The 20,628-nt window shown below is 41.7% G+C and overlaps 1 protein-coding gene and 1 long non-coding RNA gene across 9 annotated transcripts in view; one reads left to right on the forward strand and one right to left on the reverse strand.

Annotated features, from left to right (window-relative positions):
* PDE8A (phosphodiesterase 8A) overlaps positions 1-20,628 on the reverse strand; it is a 153,474-nt gene that overhangs the window by 84,774 nt on the left and 48,072 nt on the right. The window lies entirely within an intron of this gene.
* On the forward strand, positions 14,272-17,543 carry LOC145528483 (uncharacterized). Its single transcript, XR_014070458.1, has 2 exons — positions 14,272-16,965; positions 17,207-17,543. It is a non-coding gene; the product is annotated as an uncharacterized LOC145528483 (long non-coding RNA).

Raw genomic sequence — 20,628 nt, forward strand, 5'->3', positions numbered from 1 at the left:
CACCACAGAGCACTGAGTAGAGCTCCCTGTGCTGTGCAGTAGGTTCTCATTAGTTATCTATTCTATACATAGTAGTGTATACATGTCAACCCCAGATTGTTCACTTTTAATTATTGAGTTTTTAAGACTTCTTTATATATTTTGGACATCAGACACTGACATAAATTGCAGCAATATCTTTTTTCAATCCATCTCCTAGAGTAATGGAAATAAAAACAAATGGGATCTAATTAAACTCAAAAACTTTCGCACAGCAAAGGAAACCATGAACAAAATGAAAAGACAATCCACAGAACAGGAGAAAATATCTGCAAACAGTGCAACCGACATGGGATTAGTCTCCAAAATTTACAAACAGGTCATGGGGCTTAATATTAAAAAAATAAATAAAAAATTTAAAAATGGGCAGAAGATCTGAATAGACATCTCCACAGAAGACAGATGGGCAAGAGGCACATGAAAATATACTCAATATCACTAATTATTAGAGAAATGCAAATCAAAACTACAATGAGATAGCAGCTCATACCACTCAGAATGGCCATGATCAAAAAATCTACAAACAATAAATGCTGGAGAAGATGTGGAGAAAAGGGAACCCTCCTAGAATGTTAGTGGGAATGTGTATTGGTACACTCTCTATGCAGAACAGTATGGAGGTATCTTTAAAAACTAAAAATAGAGCTACCATACTGATCCAACAATCCCACTCCTGGGCATATATCCAGAGAAAAACATTATTTGAAAGGATACATGTACCCTAATGTTCATTGCAGCATTGTCTACAATAGCCAAGACACAGAGGCAACCTAAATGTCCACTGACAGATGAATGGATAAAGATGTGGTACATATATACAACAGAATATTACTCAGCCATTGAAAAAAGAATGAAAATAATGCCATTTGCAGCAACATAGATGGAACACAGATGGATCAGGAAATTAGCATACTAAGTAAGTCAGACAGACAAATATCATACGATATTGCTTACATGTAGATGTAGAATCTAAAAAAAAACAAAAACAAAATTAAAATAAACTTATTTACAAAACAGACTGACAGATTTACAGAAAAAACTTATGGTTACCAGTGAGGAAGGGGGCAGAGGAGGGACAGGTTGGGAGTTTGGGACTGAAATGTACACACTGCTATATTTAAAATAGATAACCAATAAGGAACTATGGTATGGCACAGAGAACTTTGGTCAACATTCTGTCATAACCTAAATGGGAAAAGAATTTGAAAAATAGATACATGTTTATGTATATGTACAAATGAATCACTTTGCTGTACACCTGAAAAAAAAACACAACATTCTTAATTAACTATACTCTAATATAAAATACAAATTTTAAAAATGTTTGGTAGAATTCACCAATAAAACAATATGGGCCCGGAGCTTTCTGTTTTGGAAGGTTACTGGCTACTGACCCAATTTCTTCAGTAGATAGATCTGAATAGACCTATTTCTTCCCATGTGAGCTTTGGCAGATAATGTCTTCTCAAGGAATTGGTCCATCATCCAGGTAATCAAAGTTGTGGGCACAGAGCTGTGAAAGTATTCTTTTACGATCCTTTCAATTCCCACGAGATCTGTAGTGAAGTCTCCTCTTTCATTTCTGAAGTTAGTAATTTGTATCTTCTCTCTTTTATAGTTAGCCTTCCACAGAGGCTAATACATTTTACTGATCTTTTCAAAGAATCAGCTTTTGGTTTCAAGGATTTTCTCTACTGATGTCTTGTTTTCAATTTCACTGATTTCAGTTCTTGTTGTTCAGGTGCTCAGCTGTGTCTAACTCTTTGCAACCCCATGAACTGCTGCACACCAGGCTTCCCTGTCCGTCACTATCTCCCGGAGTTTGCTCAAATTCATGTCCATTGAGTCAGTGATACCATCCAACCATCTCATCCTCTGTTGTCCTCTTCCCCTCTTGCCCTCAGTCTTTCCCAGCATCAGGGTTTTTTCCAACGAGTCAGCTCTTCACATCAGGTATTGTATTGACCACGTAAGGTATTGCATCAAAGTACTGGAGCGTCAGCTTCAACATCAGTCTTTCCAACGAATATTCAGGACTGATCTCCTTTAGGATTAACTGGTTGGATCTCCTTGCCGTCCAAGGGACTCTCAAGAGTCTTCTCCAGCATCACAGTTTGAAGGCGTCAATTCTTCAGCGCTCAGCTTTCTTTATGGTCCAGCTCTCACACCTGTACATGACTACTGGAAAACCCAAAGCTTTGACCATAGGGACCTTTGTTGACAAAGTGATTTCTCTGCTTTATAATATGCTGTCCAAGTTTGTCACAGATTTTCTTCCAAGGAGCAAGCGGCTTTTAATTCCGTGGCTGCAGTCACCGTCCGCAGTGATTTTGGAGCCCCAGAAAATAAAATGTGTCACTGTTTCCATTATTTCCCCACTGATTTGCCGTGAAGTGATGGGGCTGGATGCCATGATCTTAGTTTTCTGAATGTTGAGCTTTAAGCCAGCTTTTTCACTCTCCTCTTTCACCCTCATCAAGAGGCTCTTCAGTTCCTTTTGGCTTTCTGCCATTACAGTGGTATTATCTGCCTATCTGAGGATGTTGATATTTCTCCCAGCAATCTTGATTCCAGCTTGTGAGTCTTCCAGCCTGGCATTTAGCATCATGTACTCTGCATATAAGTTAAATAAGCAGGGTGACAATATACAGCCTTGATGTACTCTTTTCCCAATTTGGAACCAGTCCGTTGTTCTATGTCCAGTTCTATCTGTTGCTCTTGACCAGCATAGAGGTTTCTCAGGAGGCAGGTAAGGTGGTCTGCTATTCCCATCTCTTTAAGAATTTTCCACAGTTTGTTGTGATCCACATAGTCAAAGGCTTTAGCGTGGTGAATGAAGCAGAAGTAGATGTATTTTTGGAATTCCCTTGCTTTTTCTACAATTCAATGTATGTTGGCAATTTGATCTCTGGTTCCTCTGTCTTTCTAAACCCAGCCTGTACATCTGGAAGTTCTCAGTTCACGTACTTTTGAAGCCTAGATTAAAGGATTTTGAGCATTACCTTGCTAGGATGTGAAATGAATGCAATTGTATGGTAGTTTGAACATTCTTTGGCATTGCCTTTCTTTGGGACTAGAATGAAAACTGGGCTCTTCCAGCCCTGTGGCCACTACTGAGTTCTCCAATTTGCTAGCATATTGAGTGCAGTACTTTCACAGCATCATCTTTTAAGATTTGGAATAGCTCAATTGGAATTCCATCACCTCCACTAGCCTTGTTTGTAGTAATGCTTCCTAAGGCCCACTTGACTTCACACTCCAGGATGTCTGGCTCTAGGTGAGTGACCACATCACCGTGGTTATCTGGGTCATTAAGACCTTTTTTGTATAGTTATTCTGTGCGTTCTTGCCACCTCTTCTTAATATCTTCTGCTTCTGTTAGGTCCTTGCTATTTCTGTCCTTTATTGTGCCCATCTTTGTGTGAATGTTCCCTGGCTATCGCCAATTTTCTTGAAGAGATCGCTAGTCTTTCCCACTCTATTGTTTTCCTCTATTTCATTGCACTGTTCACTTAAGAAGGCTTTCTTATTGCTCCCTGCTGTTCTCTGGAACTCTGCATTCATTTAGGTGTATCTTTCCCTTTCTCTTCTGCCTTTAGCTTCTCTCCTTTCCTCACCTATTTGTAGGGCCTCCTGAGACAACCACTTTGCCTTCTTGTATTTCTTTTTCTTGGGGATGGTTTTTGGTCATCACCTCCTGTACAATGTTACAAACCTCTGCTTATAGTTCTTCAGGCACTCTGTCTACCATATCTAATCACTTGAATCTATTTGTCACCTCCACTATATAATCATTAGGGATTTCATTTAGGTCATACCTGAATGGTCAGGGGTTTTCCCTACTTTCTTCAATTTAAGCCTGCATTTTGTAATAAGGAGCTGATGATCTGAGCCACAGTCAGCTCCAGGTCTTGTTTTTGCTGACTGTAAAGAGCTTCTCCACCTTCAGCTGCAAAGAATATATTAATTCTTATTGTTTTTCTTTGGCTTACTTTGGATTTAATTTGCTCTTCTTTTCCTCTAAGTTTAGATTACCGATTTTAGATCTTTCTTCTTTTCCAACATGTGCATTCATTGCCACAAATTTTTCTCCATGCACTGCTTTTGCTGCAGCCCACAGATTTTGATAAGTTACATTATCATTCTCATTCAGCTCAAAATATTTTAAAATTTCTCTTGAAATTTCTTGTTTGACCCATGTATACTTAGAAGTATATTATTTAATCTCCAATTATTTGGGGATTTTCCAGCTACCTTTACGTTATTCATTTCTAGTTTAATTCCACCATGGTCTGAGGCCAGACATTGTTTGATTTCTAGTCTTTTAAATCTGTTAAGATGTTGTGGCTCAGAATGTGGTCCTAGTAAGTGTTCCATATGAGCTTAAGAAAAATGTATATTCTGATACTGCTGGATGAAGTAGTCAATAGATGTCAATTTTATCCAATTGACTGATGGTCCTATTGAGCTCAGGGCTTCTCGGGTGGCACAGTGGTAAAGAATCTGCCTGTTAATGAAGGAGACACGGGTTCAATCCCTGGGTCAGGAAGATCCTCTGGAGAAGGAAATGGCAACCCACTCCAGAATTCTTGCCTGGAAAAATCCCATGGACAGAGGAGGCTGGCAGGCTATGTGTAGTTCATGGGGTTGCAAAGAGTTGGACATAACTGAGCACACACTATTGAGTTCAACTATGTCCTTACATAGATTTTTGCCTGCTATATTTGTCCATTTCTGAAAGATTGGTGCGAAAGTTCCCTACTCTGTTAATCCACTATCTCTCCTTGCAGTTCTACTGGTTTTTGTCCGACGCAGTCTGATGCTCTGTTGTTGGCAGCATATATATTAAGAACTGTTATGTTATGTCTCCTAGGGGAGTTGATCTGTCATATGTAGTACCTCTGTCCAGCTTTAATCATTGAAAGCTTCCCTGGGTGGCTCAAATGGTGAAGAATCTGCCTGCAATGCAGGAGACCCAGATTTGATCCCTGGTCAGGAATATCTCCTGAAGAATGGAATGCCAACCCACTCCAGTGTTCTTGCCTGGAGAATTCCATGGACAGAGGGGCCTGGCAGGCTAGGGGTTGCAAAGAGTTGGACACAACTGTTGAGTGACTAACACACAGCTTTAGTTGTTAGGTCAGAGCATTGACTTCCAAACACCTTATGTACAGAACTGGAAACCAGAAGTCCAATATATTTTGAATAAAATTACGTGCAGGAAGTCTCAAATTACAATCCAAATATACTTGTTAGATGATAGTAGTCATAACAGTATAAGCATTTTGGAAAGTAGGAAGTGTCTAAGGAGATGTGCATCTCTGAAATGCTACAGAGAGGGCAACCCAGAACCATCATCCCTGAGCCCACTCTCTGCTTCCTCTGACAGGTGATGGGGTCGCAGGGAGCAGGCAAATGGTCCTTATTAGTGCCTTCAAAGCAATCACTGGTTAATAACCAGTGGTGATTTGAAGATGTTATTTTAAGCATTTTACACTTTAATATGCTAGACTGTTATTTATGTGTGGTAGTTTAGTCGGTTTCAGTTATGCTTTAGGAAATAAGTTCAGAGTTTTGAGTTCACTTATAATGAATTGTAATCCTTCCCATTCAAAATAGTAAGAAATGACTCCTACTTAAAATTTTCACTGAGAGCATGTGATGTTCAGGAAACAACTATTAAGGTTAAGCTAAAACTGCCTATGCATACCCTGCGTTCCAGAGGTGAGAATTTTGGGTCTATTCACAAAGATCTTTAGGGGACATGTGCAAAGATGTTTGTCCAGGGTTATACACAATGGCAAGGAGTTACAAGTGATATGGATATATCCAACTAAGGGACAGTAATATGATAGACCCATTTTTGTTTTGCTGCACTAGGGTCTTAGTTCCCTAGCCAGGGATTGAACCCATTCCCCCTGCAGTGGAAGCACAGAGTCCCAACCACTGGACCACCAGGAAGTTCAATGTCACAGATCTTAGAAGCATATGCTAAGTGAAAAAAGAAAACAGAATGAGATCAGGAATATATTACTATTTATTTTTCTGGGTTTCAAAATCACTGCAGATGGTGATTATGATTGCAGCAATGAAATTAAAAGACACTTACTCCTTGGAAGGAAAGTTATGACCAACCTAGACAGCATATTAAAAAGCAGAGACATTACTTTGCCAACAAAGGTCCGTCTAGTCAAGGCTATGGTTTTTCCAGTGGTCATGTATGGATGTGAGAGTTGGACAGTGAAGAAAGCTGAGCGCCGAAGAATTGATGCTTTTGAACTGTGGTGTTGGAGAAGACTCTTGAGAGTCCCTTGGACTACAAGGAAATCCAACAGGTCCATCCTAAAGGAGATCAGTCCTGGGTGTTCATTGGAAGGACTGATGTTGAAGCTGAAACTCCAATACTTTGGCCACCTCATGCGAAGAGTTGACTCACTGGAAAAGACCCTAATGCTGAGAAGGATTGGGGGCAGGAGGAGAAGGGGACGACAGAGGATGAGACGGCTGGATGGCATCACCGACTCAATGGATATGGGTTTAGGTGGACTCAGGGAGTTGGTGATGGACAGGGAGGCCTGGCGTGCTGCGGTTCATGGGGTTGCAAAGAGTCAGACACGACTGAGCGACTGAACTGAAGTATATAACAAAACATATTTTCTAAGAATACATAAAAACAAAATGATATACAGTAAATACATTAGAACAGTCACCTGTGGTAGGCAGGGAGGGAGTGGAGAATCAGATAAAGACAAACCAGACAACAGAAAAAGAGAGGAACCTTGGGAAATACGCAAGGATTTTTAAACACGAAAAGCAATAACCAGGTTTCCCTGGTGGTTCAGTGGTAAGGAATCTGTCTGCCAATGCAGGAGACACAGGTTAGATCCCCGATCTGGGAAGATCCCCCAAGTCGTGGAGCAACTAAGCCCAAGCACCACAACTACTGAGCATGTGCTCTAGAGCCCGGGATCCACAACTGAGCCCACGTGCCTCAACTGCTGAAGACCACGTGCCTAGAGCCTGTGCTCCACAACAAGAGAAGCTACCACAATGAGAAGCCCACGCACCGCAACTAGATAGTAGCCCCTGCTCACTGCAACTACAGAAAAGCCCAGGCAGCAATAGATCCAGCACAGACCAAATAAATAAATAAATAATAAAAATTATTTTTAAAAAAGTAATAACCATAAAGAAAAATATTAATAAATTAGATTTTTAAATTAGGAAGTTTTGTTCATCAAAAGACCCTAGTCTGGGACTGAAAAGATTAAGTAACAGAATGTATTTGCAAAACATATAACTGAGAAAGGATGCATACCCATAACATATAAAGAATGCTTGAGATCAGCGAGACAAAACTAGACAACCCGACTGCAGAGAGTCTTGCACAAGGGGATAATGTTAATACGCTAGGAACTGGGAAGGATAATTCAGTCCTCTGTGTCGGAATTCCAACCAGGAAAAGAAAGTGAGCTCATCAAGAATTTTTTTAAGTTTTAACAATTTTATAAGAATGTATGTAAGCAGGAAATTTGAACAGATATTTTAAACCTCATAAAACATAAACGAATGTCATCGGCTAAAATCTCTTCTATTTTAAGAGAGTTCTTGAGAAAAAATGGAAAAAGCATCTGCATTGACAATTTGTGTATCTACAAGGGGAAATGAGTTACTACACAGTAGAAAGCTTTGTTTCCATAGAGATTATGACACAACTGATTTAGGCCTTAAATTAGAATATTCCGATTTGAATTGAGAAATGATCTTTTTGTCTAAATGAATAGTGTATTCAGTGCGAATAAAAGCTCTGCACATCTGCTGATATCATTTCCTCTGCACTTCAGTAATAATTAATAATGAGAATACATCCACACAAGTCCTAACAATGAATTCATACCCCTAAAGTTTCACAAGCGCCTGAAAATATACAGAGAATGACACATTTCTACAGGATGTAAGAAAATACATAAAGAACTAACATAAAACATTTCAAGATGTCTTCCTGCTCATTTCACATCTATTACATTTAAACAGTCTTGTAAACAGCAAGACCAAAAATGTCAATTCTGTCTCCCTTCTGTCATCACTACCTGAATATAACAGATAAACTATACTGTGGGAGCTGGGAGGGGTGAGGAATGCATATTAATCCAAAGCACAAAAACACCAGAATGTTAAGTTTCAAAAGGAATGAAACATCGTATGAGCCATAAATACAGTATGTGTAAAATCCGTCAATGGCTCCACACTGCCAGAGGTAAAGCCTGGACTCTCTGTTATGGCATTCAAGGCTCCTGCAGTGCTTAAAGCCTAAATTTCAACTGCCCCAACCTCTCAAAACTCCTGAAAGTCCATGTCTCTTGCTGTAACCACGTCACTCATTTGGTGTGGCACATTCCTGACTTCTTCCTCTTCTCCTAGTTCTTCCTAATTCCTCCCCATCTTTCTAAACTCTGTCAAGGGGAAACCCTACCTACACCTCTGGCCCCAAACTTCATCTGGATGAGGTGTCACATCGATATGTTTCCAAGGCATCCTGGGTTTATCTTCATCATAGTGGGATTATGTGCACCTGTTTTTCCTACCAAACTGGCTTCTGGGTTCTATTCACTTTCAAAAAAACTGGAACCTAAGAAAGTAGAGCACTTGATAACTGCTGAATGAACTAATGAATTCTGAACTCAATTACTAAATGACTGAAATCTCCAATATTTCCCCACGTTTCCATAATAAATGTTCCTAAAGGAAATACCTAAAAAAATAAAGGATGAACAATAATCCCAGGTGTTAAGAGTAAAACCAAGATGGACTAGGTTTCCTGATAGGCTTCCTGATAAGTCACTCTGCTCTTTTTCTAATTTCACTGTGAGATCTTTCCAGCTGAATGTATATTCCATCTCATTCTCAAAGGTCTCCAAAGCAATGATCCAACCTTTAGTTTTGTTACTGGTGAGTATATTCTCAATTAGTCAAATAGTCAAACTAACTTCTGCTTGATTAGATTCTTGTCTTGTGGCTGCTCTGGGCATTTTGGCTCTCCAGTTGAACTGTTGTCAACCACATTTTGTTTAGGTATCATAGAAAGGGGCTGACCTTCTTTTGAAAAATTGTTTTCCATTAAATTATAACATATACTAAGTGAAAAATAGCATTGGTTTTGAGCATGCATAATGGAATCTCAAAAGAAAGCATGATATAAAAAAATAGGAAGTAAGCCTTCTCTACTTCAAAGGCACAATTTTCATATAAAAATGTTAGGATATGACCATATGACTTAGTAGAAAAATGTGTAAGAAAAATCAATAAATAAAAGCAAAAATATTTTGGAGACTAATAACAAATTTTGAATGTGTACCTATATACACTCAAATTATCTTTACATATCAAAGTAAATGAAACTTGAATTTTATCATACTACTTTAATAGTGTAGAAAACTTTTCCAATAAAAAGACTTATTAGAAAAAGTATTAGAGGGGATTTCCTGGGTGGTCCAGTGGCTAAGCACTCCCACCGCAGAGGGCCTGGGTTCTATCCCTGATCAGGGCACTAGATCCCACATGCCACAACTGAGACCTGGTGCAGCCAAATAAATAGAAAATATTTTTTAAAAATGAAAAAGTATTAAAATATCAAACATACATGGCAGTGATAAGGAATAAATCTAAAACATGAAGTTATATTCATAAATCAGCCTCAGAAAATAAATGAGGGCAGACCACTTCTCTAAGTAGCTACTTTCATTTATTCTACATTAATTTTTCACAAACAGTTTTCAGTAAACAGATGGCTGAAGGATTCGGGGAAACACACAGATTCCTAGCACACTGAAGACTTTTTCAGAGAAACACACCGTGTGATCCATGGGGCTAGCTTAATATACCATACCATAGGTAGTCTGAAAAAGGACTTTCAATAGAAAAGAACAAAAAGTCTGAATATGTGGTTTTGTTTTCATGGCCATTTAACTTGGATTAGCTCTACGCACTGCCAGGCAGAGCAATCACTTCGGGGCATCTGAACTGTGGTAGGCCTGAGGTCAGAGCCCCACAGGAATTACTGAAGATCTGCTCACAGAGGTGAATGTGCTTGGGGATAGGGGATTCAGAAGAAAGAGCTGGTAGTGAATGAAATACATGAAAGAAATGTGGGAAAAGTTTTATCTCTATGGCCCTTCTGGAGGTGAACATTGGCGAGTCTGATATTCCAGTGAGCCAACAGTTTGCGTCTACAACTGGTATGTTGAATATCCCAGGCTCTTGTGCAGGGTAACCAAAAGTGACTTTAAAATCTTTTTCCCACTTTAAACCTGTTAATGGAAAGAGTACTTCCTCTACTCCTGAAACGAAAATGTCTGTGTCTGTATCTGTAAATTTTGCTGTTCAGTCACTCAGTTGTGACCGACTCTTTCCAACTCTACGGACTGTAGCCTGCCAGGCTCCTTTATCCATGGGATTTCCCAGGCGAGAATACTGGAGTGGATTGCCATGTCCTCCTCCAGGGGATCTTCCCGAACCAGGGATCGAACTCCCATCTTTTTTGTCTCCTGCATTGGCAGACGGGTTCTTTACCACCGAGCCACCAGGGAAGCCCAAAACAAAGATAAGTCTTGTAAAATTTTCTGCCCTTTTTTTTCTTTCATAATTGAGATTTTATTGGTTGTTTTGAGGATCAATACACAGACATTTCAATTTGTATGCAATTCTTCACATACGTACCAAAAATCTAAAAAATCATGTAGCTGTATTTCTTAACAGCTATTCCAGGACTTTCCAGCTTAAAATTTGGAACAAATTTTCCTCAACAGGATATTAAGTACCAATACCTTCAAATATTGATACGCTGTTACATCATAAGTCCCACTGATTCACATTCTAATATCATATACACTACATACTCAAACTGTCAATCGTTCACAGCACATTAACGAAGTAACTAGGAAAACTGGACCACCATGACCAAAGATGTTATAGGGTGCACAAAATTCTGACCAGGAGAGCCAAGATCAAGGAGTAAGTGGTTTGCTGTAGGAAATAATACTACCAAAACAATATGGGAAGAGAAGTAACTGAAAGTGTTCACGACATTAAATGCACAACTGACTCCAAACTGCCATTTAGTATGCTTTGTATTATAGGATATAAATGCTACCCCCCCATCTATGGAATGTTAAGCTAACACCCAAGACAATCAAAGCCTCCCGTATTCAATATCCCGCTATTTTCTGGTTGTACCAAAAAATAAGCAACCAGCAAGTGATTTCACCTCTAAAAAAAAGCATTTACACTTAAAAAATAGGATAAGGTAGGATTCCCTCCTTTTTAAAAATGTTTCTAGAGCTACTAAAAAAAACCTGCATCTACAAAATAGTTGATAAAAATATTCCTCTGGATACAAGAAGGGAAACAGGGACCACTGAGAGGACCGGGTGTCTGTTATTAGTCAGACTTGGCTTCTTCTGCTTCATCAGAGGCTGGGCTCTCCTCATTTTTGGTCTCTCCATTTTCTGCAGGTAAGTCTTCTTAATTAGTCTCTTGGTTGGCCACTTCTGCCTGTTTTCCCTTTGCTTCTCTTTTTCCTTTTGTTTCCACTTTTCTGTCTGAAGAGTTATCTTTTCCCATCGCCTTTTTTGGCTTCGTTTCCACTTTTGCAGGAGCCGGTTTAGCTGACAACCTCGCCGATCTCCTCTTGGGCTCCTCCTTCCTCGCGGGCATCATGGCGCAGGGCAGGTGCCTGAAGGCCGCGGCTCACCGAGAGCTTTTGCAAAGCAGAGTAGCCTGACCGCTGCCTCTCCTCCCCCCTGCCAAACCTGCTAGGACCTGTGGTGGGGGCCGTGGGAGAACCGGATCTGCCCTTTCTATCTTAATCCTCGAGTTGCATTTTGTTAGCTTCCTAGGGCTGCCGTAACAAATGACCACAAACTAGGTGGCTTAAAACAACAGCAAGGTAGTCTGTCATGGTTCAGGAGACTACAAGTCCAAAATCAAGGTGTGGGCAGGGTTGGTTCCTTCTGCAGGATCTAAGGAAGAAGCCATCTCATGCCTCTCTCCTAGTTTCTGGTGGTGGCCAGAAGTCCTTCGCTTGTGGCTGTGTCGCTCCCATCTCTGCCTTGGCCATGGCAAGGCCTTCTTGTAAGGACAACAGTCACTGGATTTAGGGCCCACCCAAATCCAATATGGGGCGTCTCAGGTGGTGCTAGTGTTAAAAAAACCCATCTGCCAATGCAGGAGACATGAGAGACCTGGGTTTGATCCCTGGGTGGGGAAGATCCCCTGGAGGAAGAAATGGCAATCCAGTCCAGGACTCTTGCCTGGGAAATCCCATGGACAGAGGAGCCTGGCAGGCTACAGTCCATACATGACTGAAATGACTGAGCAAACATAATCCAGTATGACCTTAATGAACTAATTACACCTGCAAAGACGATTTTCAAGTCAGCCACAGTCTGAGGTTCCAGCGGACATTCATTCTGAGGACACTACTCAATCCAGTACACTGACTAAGTCACTCATATAGCCTCAATTTAGTAATTAAAAATGGCCAGTCTACTTCATCCACAAAAAGCTCAAATCGGGCAAAATTAATCTATAGTATATTTTGGCAGGGAGGTAGTTGCAGGGGGGAGGGGGGAGGCAGTGGGTGATTGAAAGAGAATACCAGGAAGCCTCATAGGTTTCTGGAATGTTCTAGCTCTTGATCGGGATGCCGGTTATTACATTTACCAAATTAATCAGGTTGTACACTTCTGAGTTATGCATTAACTGCATTAACTTTCAAAAAGAGTTTAGGTACTTTAACAAGAAAACCATCAGTCCAGCAGCTTAACAGCTCTTCAGTTTTCAGCTGAGGAAGATTCTCTCTCCACCAGCTGGGCCAGGGTGGGGGCATGCCTCTAGGGAAGGAGTGTCACTCCTCTCCCCCCAGCCAGCTGCTGCTTTGAGGCAGGGAGCGTAGGACCAGAGAGGAGGTCTCACCTGACTGGTACTATTCGCCCATCTCTCACTTTAGGAGCCTGCTGAGTTTTAAAGGTTTTTCTCTCAAGGAGGGAGAGTTTTGTGGTTTCTCTGGGGTGTCTGGCTGTGTCCCTCCCACCGCAGTGCCTCTGCTGTTATGGATCCATATCAGTGGAGTATGTGATTTGACTGATGACCTCCAGTTTCCACTTATATTTACTGACATGATAGTCTGTGGCCTTAGTTTCATCAGTTAGTTCCATTACACTTTGTAGAGAATGTTTATTTTCCTTTGTGTGTATATTTTGATATTTAGGTTTATAATCTAGTAGTTACTTTTATTCGGAGAAGGCAATGGCACCCCACTCCAGTACTCTTGCCTGGAAAATCCCATGGATGGAGGAGCCTGGTAGGCTGCAGTCCATGGGGTCGCTAAGAGTCGGACATGACTGAGCTACTTCACTTTCACTTTTCCCTTTCATGCACTGGAGAAGGAAATGGCAACCCACTCCAGTATTCTTGCCTGGAGAATCCCAGGGACGGCGGAGCCTGGTGGGCTGCCGTCTATGGGGTCGCACAGAGTCGGACACGACTGAAGCGACTTAGCAGCAGCAGCAGTTACTTTTATTAATAGCTGGAAAACGTCTTTCTCTGGAGGGTATCCCCATGAGGAATGATGCAATTAAGGTATTTTCTTCTCTTGCACCATCCCTCCATTGTCCTATTTTAGTCCATCATACTATAGCATGTTTAACTTTGTACACAAATATATACCTACACCTTTATTAGTTTGTCTGTTAGCTTTAAACGATACCCTTTGAACCTCAGCTATTAGAGATGAGGGGAAAAGATTCTAAACTTACCACTATCTTCTTTCCCCTTCTCTCAAATTTGGTTAGATAGGGAATTTCATATCGTCAGGTCATATAACCTTTACTTTCTGTTCTATTGCACTGATCTTCAAATTTGTTTTAACCTACAGGTAAACAGAGCTCGTAGCAGTTGTTTTGCTGGAGTTTTTCCAGTTACCACTTGGTGGACTGAAGTTTATCTTTGACTAGATTCCTCAAGAAGAATTCACGGGAATATTCTTTCTCAATTTCATCTATTTAAAAACTCATCTTCTTAAAAAATACAATTTCAGTGAATATAAAATTCTTGAGTCAAACTTACCTTCTTAAGGATTTTGTCAGTCTTCTCCCCGATTGACTGATTATAAGGAGCAGCCAAAATTTCCCCTTTTATACGTTAGTCCATCTTTTGGCCCAGTTGTCCAAATAACTTTTTCTTTTTTTTTTTTTTTGACTATGCTAGATCTTGATTGCTGCACAGGCTTTTCTCTAGTTGCGACAAGTGGGCGCTACTCTGTAATTGCGATGTATGGGCTTCTCATTGTAGTGGCTTCTCTTGTTGCCGAGCATGGGCCCTAGGGTGAACAGGCTCAACAGTTGCCGCTCCCGGGCTCTAGAGCACAGGCTCAATATCTGTGGTATATGAGTTTAGTTGCTCTGCAGTATATAGGATCTTTCCGGAGCAGGGATCGAACCCACGTCTCCTGCACTAGCAGGTGGATTCTTTACCACTCAGCCACCAGGAAAGCCCCCAAGTTGGACTTGGAATGTAAAGCTCAGTACCTTTACTGGGATGCACTGCAAGGCTGGCAGTTCATTGCTAATTTTTCCTGGGTATGGTGTGTCCTTTCAAACTACAGATTCAAATTCTCCTTTCTGGGCACTTTTGATGATTTATCTCCAAATTTTTATTTTGTCTACTATTTTTTTTCCTCCTGGGCACTTTTGACGATTTATCTCCAAATTTTTATTTTGTCTACTATTTTTTTTCCTCCTTCAGCAAATTTCTGTACTTTTCATTCATAACTCTCAGATTTATAAACTATTTTCACTTCACTTATTTACTTCACTTCTATTTTATATACATTGTCTTATGTCACTTTTAACTCTGCCTTCATTTCTTAGATGGCTTTCATTTTTTCCTTCACATTCCTGAATTTATATTTCTTTGCCTGCTGACTTGCCACCTCTTCCCAGAGTTCCTGTATTTCTGATTTGTGCTCCAACTCTTCACAGCAGTGAGCTGACTTTTTTCTTTAACTTGTGAAATATTTGGTCAAATTTTCACTTGTTCTGTGCCCCTGTTTTTCTAGTGAGTGCTGTTCCTTGTCAGTTGTTTTCATGTTTCCTCATCATTTTAAAAAACTAATTATGTTTGACAAGATCCTGACCTGGTCCATTTTTTATCTATCTTGGATCAGTTATTTGAAGAAGGCTCACTTGAGAGAGGAGCCAGAGCCACGTCCAGGGGGTGGAGTGCTCTTTCTTTTTCTGGTGTATGTGGGCACTCAGGGTGGGGGGAGATACTCTTGAGCTTCTCGCCCTCCACCCAGGTGGCTGTGGGCGTTGTTCACAGCAGAGCCCTGTCCTTCCTGCCCCCACAGCTCAGCCTGCTCCCCACAAACACTGCTTGTGTAAGTCCTCGTTCGGTGCACCCTCCTCTACGTCTTGGAATCAAACTGGATCTGGTAAAGCTACTGCCACCAGCCTGCACAGTTGCTTCCACTCTTTCAAACCAGACATTTCGGTTCTGAACCCCAGGGTGTATCCCTCACCTTGGAAAGTGCTATTTGCTAGTTGAGTTTTCTTTTCTGGGGGTCTGCAGCTACGAGTGTTTTCTACTTCCTCTCTATCCCTGGTCCAATCTTTCAAGAACTTTTCCCACTTGTTTTCTGGTTTGGGGTTGCAGACATCTCCTAATTTCTCCAAAGACAGAGTTTTCATTTCTAGGGTTTTTTCCAACCCCCTCCTAGTTGCTTGGGATATTTTTCAAGGGGAGTATGAAGAAAAGCTAACTTTACCACATTCAAATCTTAAGTTTTCCTTTTTTTTCCTCCAAAAAGAAAACGCTTTTATAGTTTCTTTGAATCTAAAGTAATGCATGGTTACTCCAAAATCCAGACAGTACAAAAGGGATGCAAAGGGAAAAAGAGCTATGACCTGAAATCTGTCTCATTAACCTAAAGTAGTACTTACTCCATGTTAGCAAATGAGCACATATCCTGATGCACACATAAATCAACTTTTCCCACACTTTGTTTTCCTTAAAACTGAGAATTTTCTTGCAAATATGAATCTAAGTTACAATTTTTAATAGCTACATGATATTCGTAAGAACTTCCTTTTAACTGAGAGTATCATGAGACACTGAAATGTTTAAACTTTAAAATAAAACAATCCAATAAAACCAGAAGTTGTGCTTCTTTAAAAACCAAATTTTCCACATTTTAGTTTCCATATAAATCTGAGAAAATGAGGGACGTATTCCACTGGCTTTTAGAAATAAAACAAGGAGGCCTAGGTCTTTAAAGGCTAGGTCACTAAGGGTTCTTTTTAAAAGTTACTGTCTCCATGACCTTTGTTCCCTGTATATAAGAAATACACTGTATTTCCCTGGTTTCTCATTTACAAGAGGGAGAAAATCCAAACAACAAAATTATCCAAGTTTTATACTAAGGACAGTCTCTACAGGTTATTAATCAAGAAGAAAGTCTAGAGAATTTCAGGGTGCTCCTTTCACAACCCGAGGTGAGCCTGCACCATGGTGTCAAACCAGGGAATGTGTACAAATTGCCTGCAGTCTGAGTTTTCATTAAATTGCCTTTTCTAATCCATTTGCTTAATTATTGATAATAGAGACTTAGAGCTATATAAACACTGACCCTCAAAGCTCGTTGGAGCTGTTCAATAAAGAGAAAACATTCTGTTCTTACGCTTAGCAGACCACAGAGACATTTTTTTCTTTCTATGAAACATCCCCGACACAAATAAGCAAACCTCCAAATGGCAGAGCACTGGCAGGCACCAAGGAACAACAGTTGTAAGTGAATATTATTCACAAAAATACTCCAACCAGTACTTGAGCGTATCCTGGAGGTTAGGTTAAGTTCAGTTCAGTCGCTCAGTCATGTCCGACTCTTTGCGACCCCATGAATCGCAGCACACCAGGCCTCCCTGTCCATTACCAACTCCCGGAGTCTACCCAAGCCCATGCCCATCCAGTCGGTGATGCCATCCAGCCATCTCATCCTCTGTCGTCCCCTTCTCCTCCTGCCCCGAATCCTTCCCAGCATTAGGGTCTTTTCCAATGAGTTGACTCTTCCCATGAGGTGGCCAAAGTATTGGACTTTCAGCTTCAACATCAGTCCTTCCAATGAACACCCAGGCCTGATCTCCTTTAGGATGGACTGGTTGGATCTCCTTGCAGTCCAAGGGACTCTCAAGAGTCTTCTCCAACACCACAGTTCAAAAGCATCAATTCTTTCGGCACTCAGCTTTCTTCACCGTCCAACTCTCACATCCATACATGACCACTGGAAAAACCATAGCCTTGACTAGACGGACCTTTGCTGGCAAAGTAATGTCTCTGCTTTTAAATATGCTATCTAGGTTGGTCACAACTTTCCTTCCAAGGAGTAAGCGTCTTTTAATTTCATGGCTGCAGTCACACCATCTGCAATGATTTTGGAGCCCAAGAAAATACAGTCTGCCACTGTTTCCCCATCTATTTCCCATGAAGTGATGGGACCAGACGCCACGATCTTAGTTTTCTGAATGCTGAGCTTTAAGCCAACTTTTTCACTCTCCTCTTTCACTTTCATCAAGAGGCTCTTTAGTTCTTCTTCGCTTTCTGCCATAAGGGTGGTGTCATCTGCATATCTGAGGTTATTGATATTTCTCCCAGCAATCTTGATTCCAGCTTGTGCTTCATCCAGCCCAGCGTTTCTCATGATGTACTCTGCATATAAGTTAAATAAGCAGGGTGACAATATACAGCGTTGATGTACTCCTTTTCCTACTTGGAACCAGTCTGTTGTTCCATGTCCATTTCTAACTGTTGCTTCCTGACCTGCATACAGGTTTCTCAAGAAACAGGTCAGATGGTCTGGTATTCCCATCTCTTTCAGAATTTTCCAATTCATTGTGATCCAAACAGTCAAAGGCTTTGGCATAGTCAATAAAGCAGAAATAGATGTTTTTCTGGAACTCTCTTCTTGCTTTTTCGATGATCCAGTGGATATTGGCAATTTGATCTCTGGTTCCTCTGCCTTTTCTAAAACCAGCTTGAACATCTGGAAGTTCACGGTTCACGTATTGCTGAAGCCTGGCTTGGAGAATTTTGAACATTACTTTACTAGCGTGTGAGATGAGTACAATTGTGCGGTAGTCTGAGCATTCTTTGGCATTGCCTTTGTTTGGGATTGGAATGAAAACTGACCTTTTCCAGTTCTGTGGCCACTGCTGAGTTTTCCAAATTTTCTGGCATATTGAGTGCAGCACTTTCACAGCATCGTCTTTCAGGATTTGAAATAGCTCAACTGGAATTTCATCACCTCCACTAGCTTTGTTCGCAGTGATGCTTTCTAAGGCCCACGGGACTTCACATTCCCGGATGTCTGGCTCTAGGTGAGTGATCACATCATCTTGATTATCTGGGTCATGAAGATCTTTTTTGTACAGTTCTTCTGTGTATTCTTGCCACCTGTCCCTTACAAAACTGGGCAGCACCTGATTCAGCAGTAAAGCAGTCAGGCCCAAGAAGACCTGGAGCTCAAGAAGCGTAGTGATCTGCCTCCAGTGGTTTACTATCATCAAGCTACCACCACCAATAACAGCCTGTAACATCTGGGTGTTTACTACATACCAAGGAATTTCTAATTCAATACTCTCATCAACCCTATGAAATAGGAACTGTTATCATTATTCCTGATTACAGACTGGAAACAGACTCAACAAGGTTAACCTGTAAGTAGGGGAATGGAACCTGGAACCTGAGCTGAGTAACACCCTGAGACCCACACCTGCCTTGCACCACACTGCCTCACGAGCTGAACAGCTAAGGGAACTCAGAAAAGGGGAAAAGTGCCTTTGATCAAAAAAGGCAGAAGAGGCAAGAATCAGGCTGGGTCTGGAGAGGCAGGCTGGACTTGGGCGAGCAGAGAGACAGAGAAAGGGCAAAGTTCTTATAAGCAAAAGCATACAGGAAAGGAAGGCAGAGGCAGTCTTTGACAGCCATGTGGGTGATGCTAATTACACGCTCTCCTCCCCCTCCCCCGCCCCCTCCCACATCCCATCTATCTGGCAAACTCCAGTTCTAGAAACTGGAGGATGAGACATGTGAGAGACAAAGATAGGAGTCCGGTCCCAGTTCTGCCTCTCATCATTATGTGGCCTTGGGTTAGTCACTCACATCTCTGGTTCTCGGTCTAGTCAGTCAAGAAGGAACGTAATGGGCAATCACGTTCAGGTAACATAAGGGTATCTCATGTATTTTATAATCTTCTAGGATATATAGATTTCCTTTTGTAAAAAGGATATGAAATTAGCTATTTAATCAGCAGGTTTGGATGTGAAATTGTCATTCCTTCATTCCAACAAATATTTATAGAGCCACTTTTTATGGGCTAAACCTTACTGAGTACTGAGGTTATAGAAATAAAAATATGGATTTTATCTTCCAGAAGCTAAACATAGAATAAATACAGAAGGGCAGGAAAAGATAAACAAATAATTACAACACTTTGTGAATGTTTAACAACAAAAACTTGTACAGAGCATGGTTGAGAAGTGACTGATTAACCTGCCAGCGGGGGAGCAGGAGGGGGACGCGAATTCTTGAATGTGTTCAGGAGAGTGATGCCTGCTCAGGTAAATCCTCAAGGAAGTGCACGGCTGTGCCAGGTAAGGAGGAGGAAAGGAGCATTCTAGAAAGAGAAAACATTATGTTCCAAGGCAGGCTGGAGCCTGTTCAGAAACAGCCAGTGGCTCAGTGTGGTTGACACAGAAGATTCTCTGGTACGTGAGGCTGCCGAGGGGGTCGGGTCAGAGGGCAGACGGCCGGGTTCACTAGCAGGCCGCAGCAGTTAGCAGTGCCCCAGTCAGGTGAGTACTCAAGGGCCCAAGCACAAATTCCAGGTAAAAATAATAAAATGGCTCCCAAACCCCAGCAGCAGGTTCAAGCTGATCCCACATCCCTGACTCTGATCACAGCCAGAACTGGAAGTGAGTGACTAAGTCCCACAGGAGGAGGAGACCAGTGAGGCTGGGGGACTGGTCGGGGCAGCAGCTGGGAGATCAAGGCAAACTGGGTCGGGTTCAGTGGAGGCTGAGGTTCAGGGAACTCAAGATACTTCACAGGCAGGAAGACACAACTCAGGAAAAGCAGTGACAGTCACTGTCCGACTTCTCAAGGACTTCATACATGCAGAGAAAAGCTGAAATGGCTGTGGGGCTTCGCCTAGTAGGCCCAGCCCATGGAGGGTGACAGAGAGGTGTGAGCTGAAGGTAAGAGAGGAGAACACCTGAGACGGCCTCTGCAGGACGCCTTCCCCACAGCACCGCCCCACCTACTCCCCGCGGGTGCTTCATGCTGCGGCCGTCTGTGGAGCACAGGCACCCAGAGCCCCGGGCCGACGGGACCCGAGGGGCAGCCTGCTGATCGGGAAGGCGTGACTGTGGCCCGCCAGTCTCCTCTGTCCACGGGATTCTCCAGGCAAGAATACTGGAGTGTGTCGCCATGACCTCCTCCAGGGGATCTTCCTGACCCAGGGGTTGAACCCAAGTTTCT

The sequence above is a fragment of the Giraffa tippelskirchi genome, chromosome 12 (genome assembly GCF_054371585.1).
Source record: "Giraffa tippelskirchi isolate mGirTip1 chromosome 12, T2T-mGirTip1v1.2.pri, whole genome shotgun sequence".
In the NCBI taxonomy this organism is placed as follows: Eukaryota; Metazoa; Chordata; class Mammalia; order Artiodactyla; family Giraffidae; genus Giraffa; species Giraffa tippelskirchi.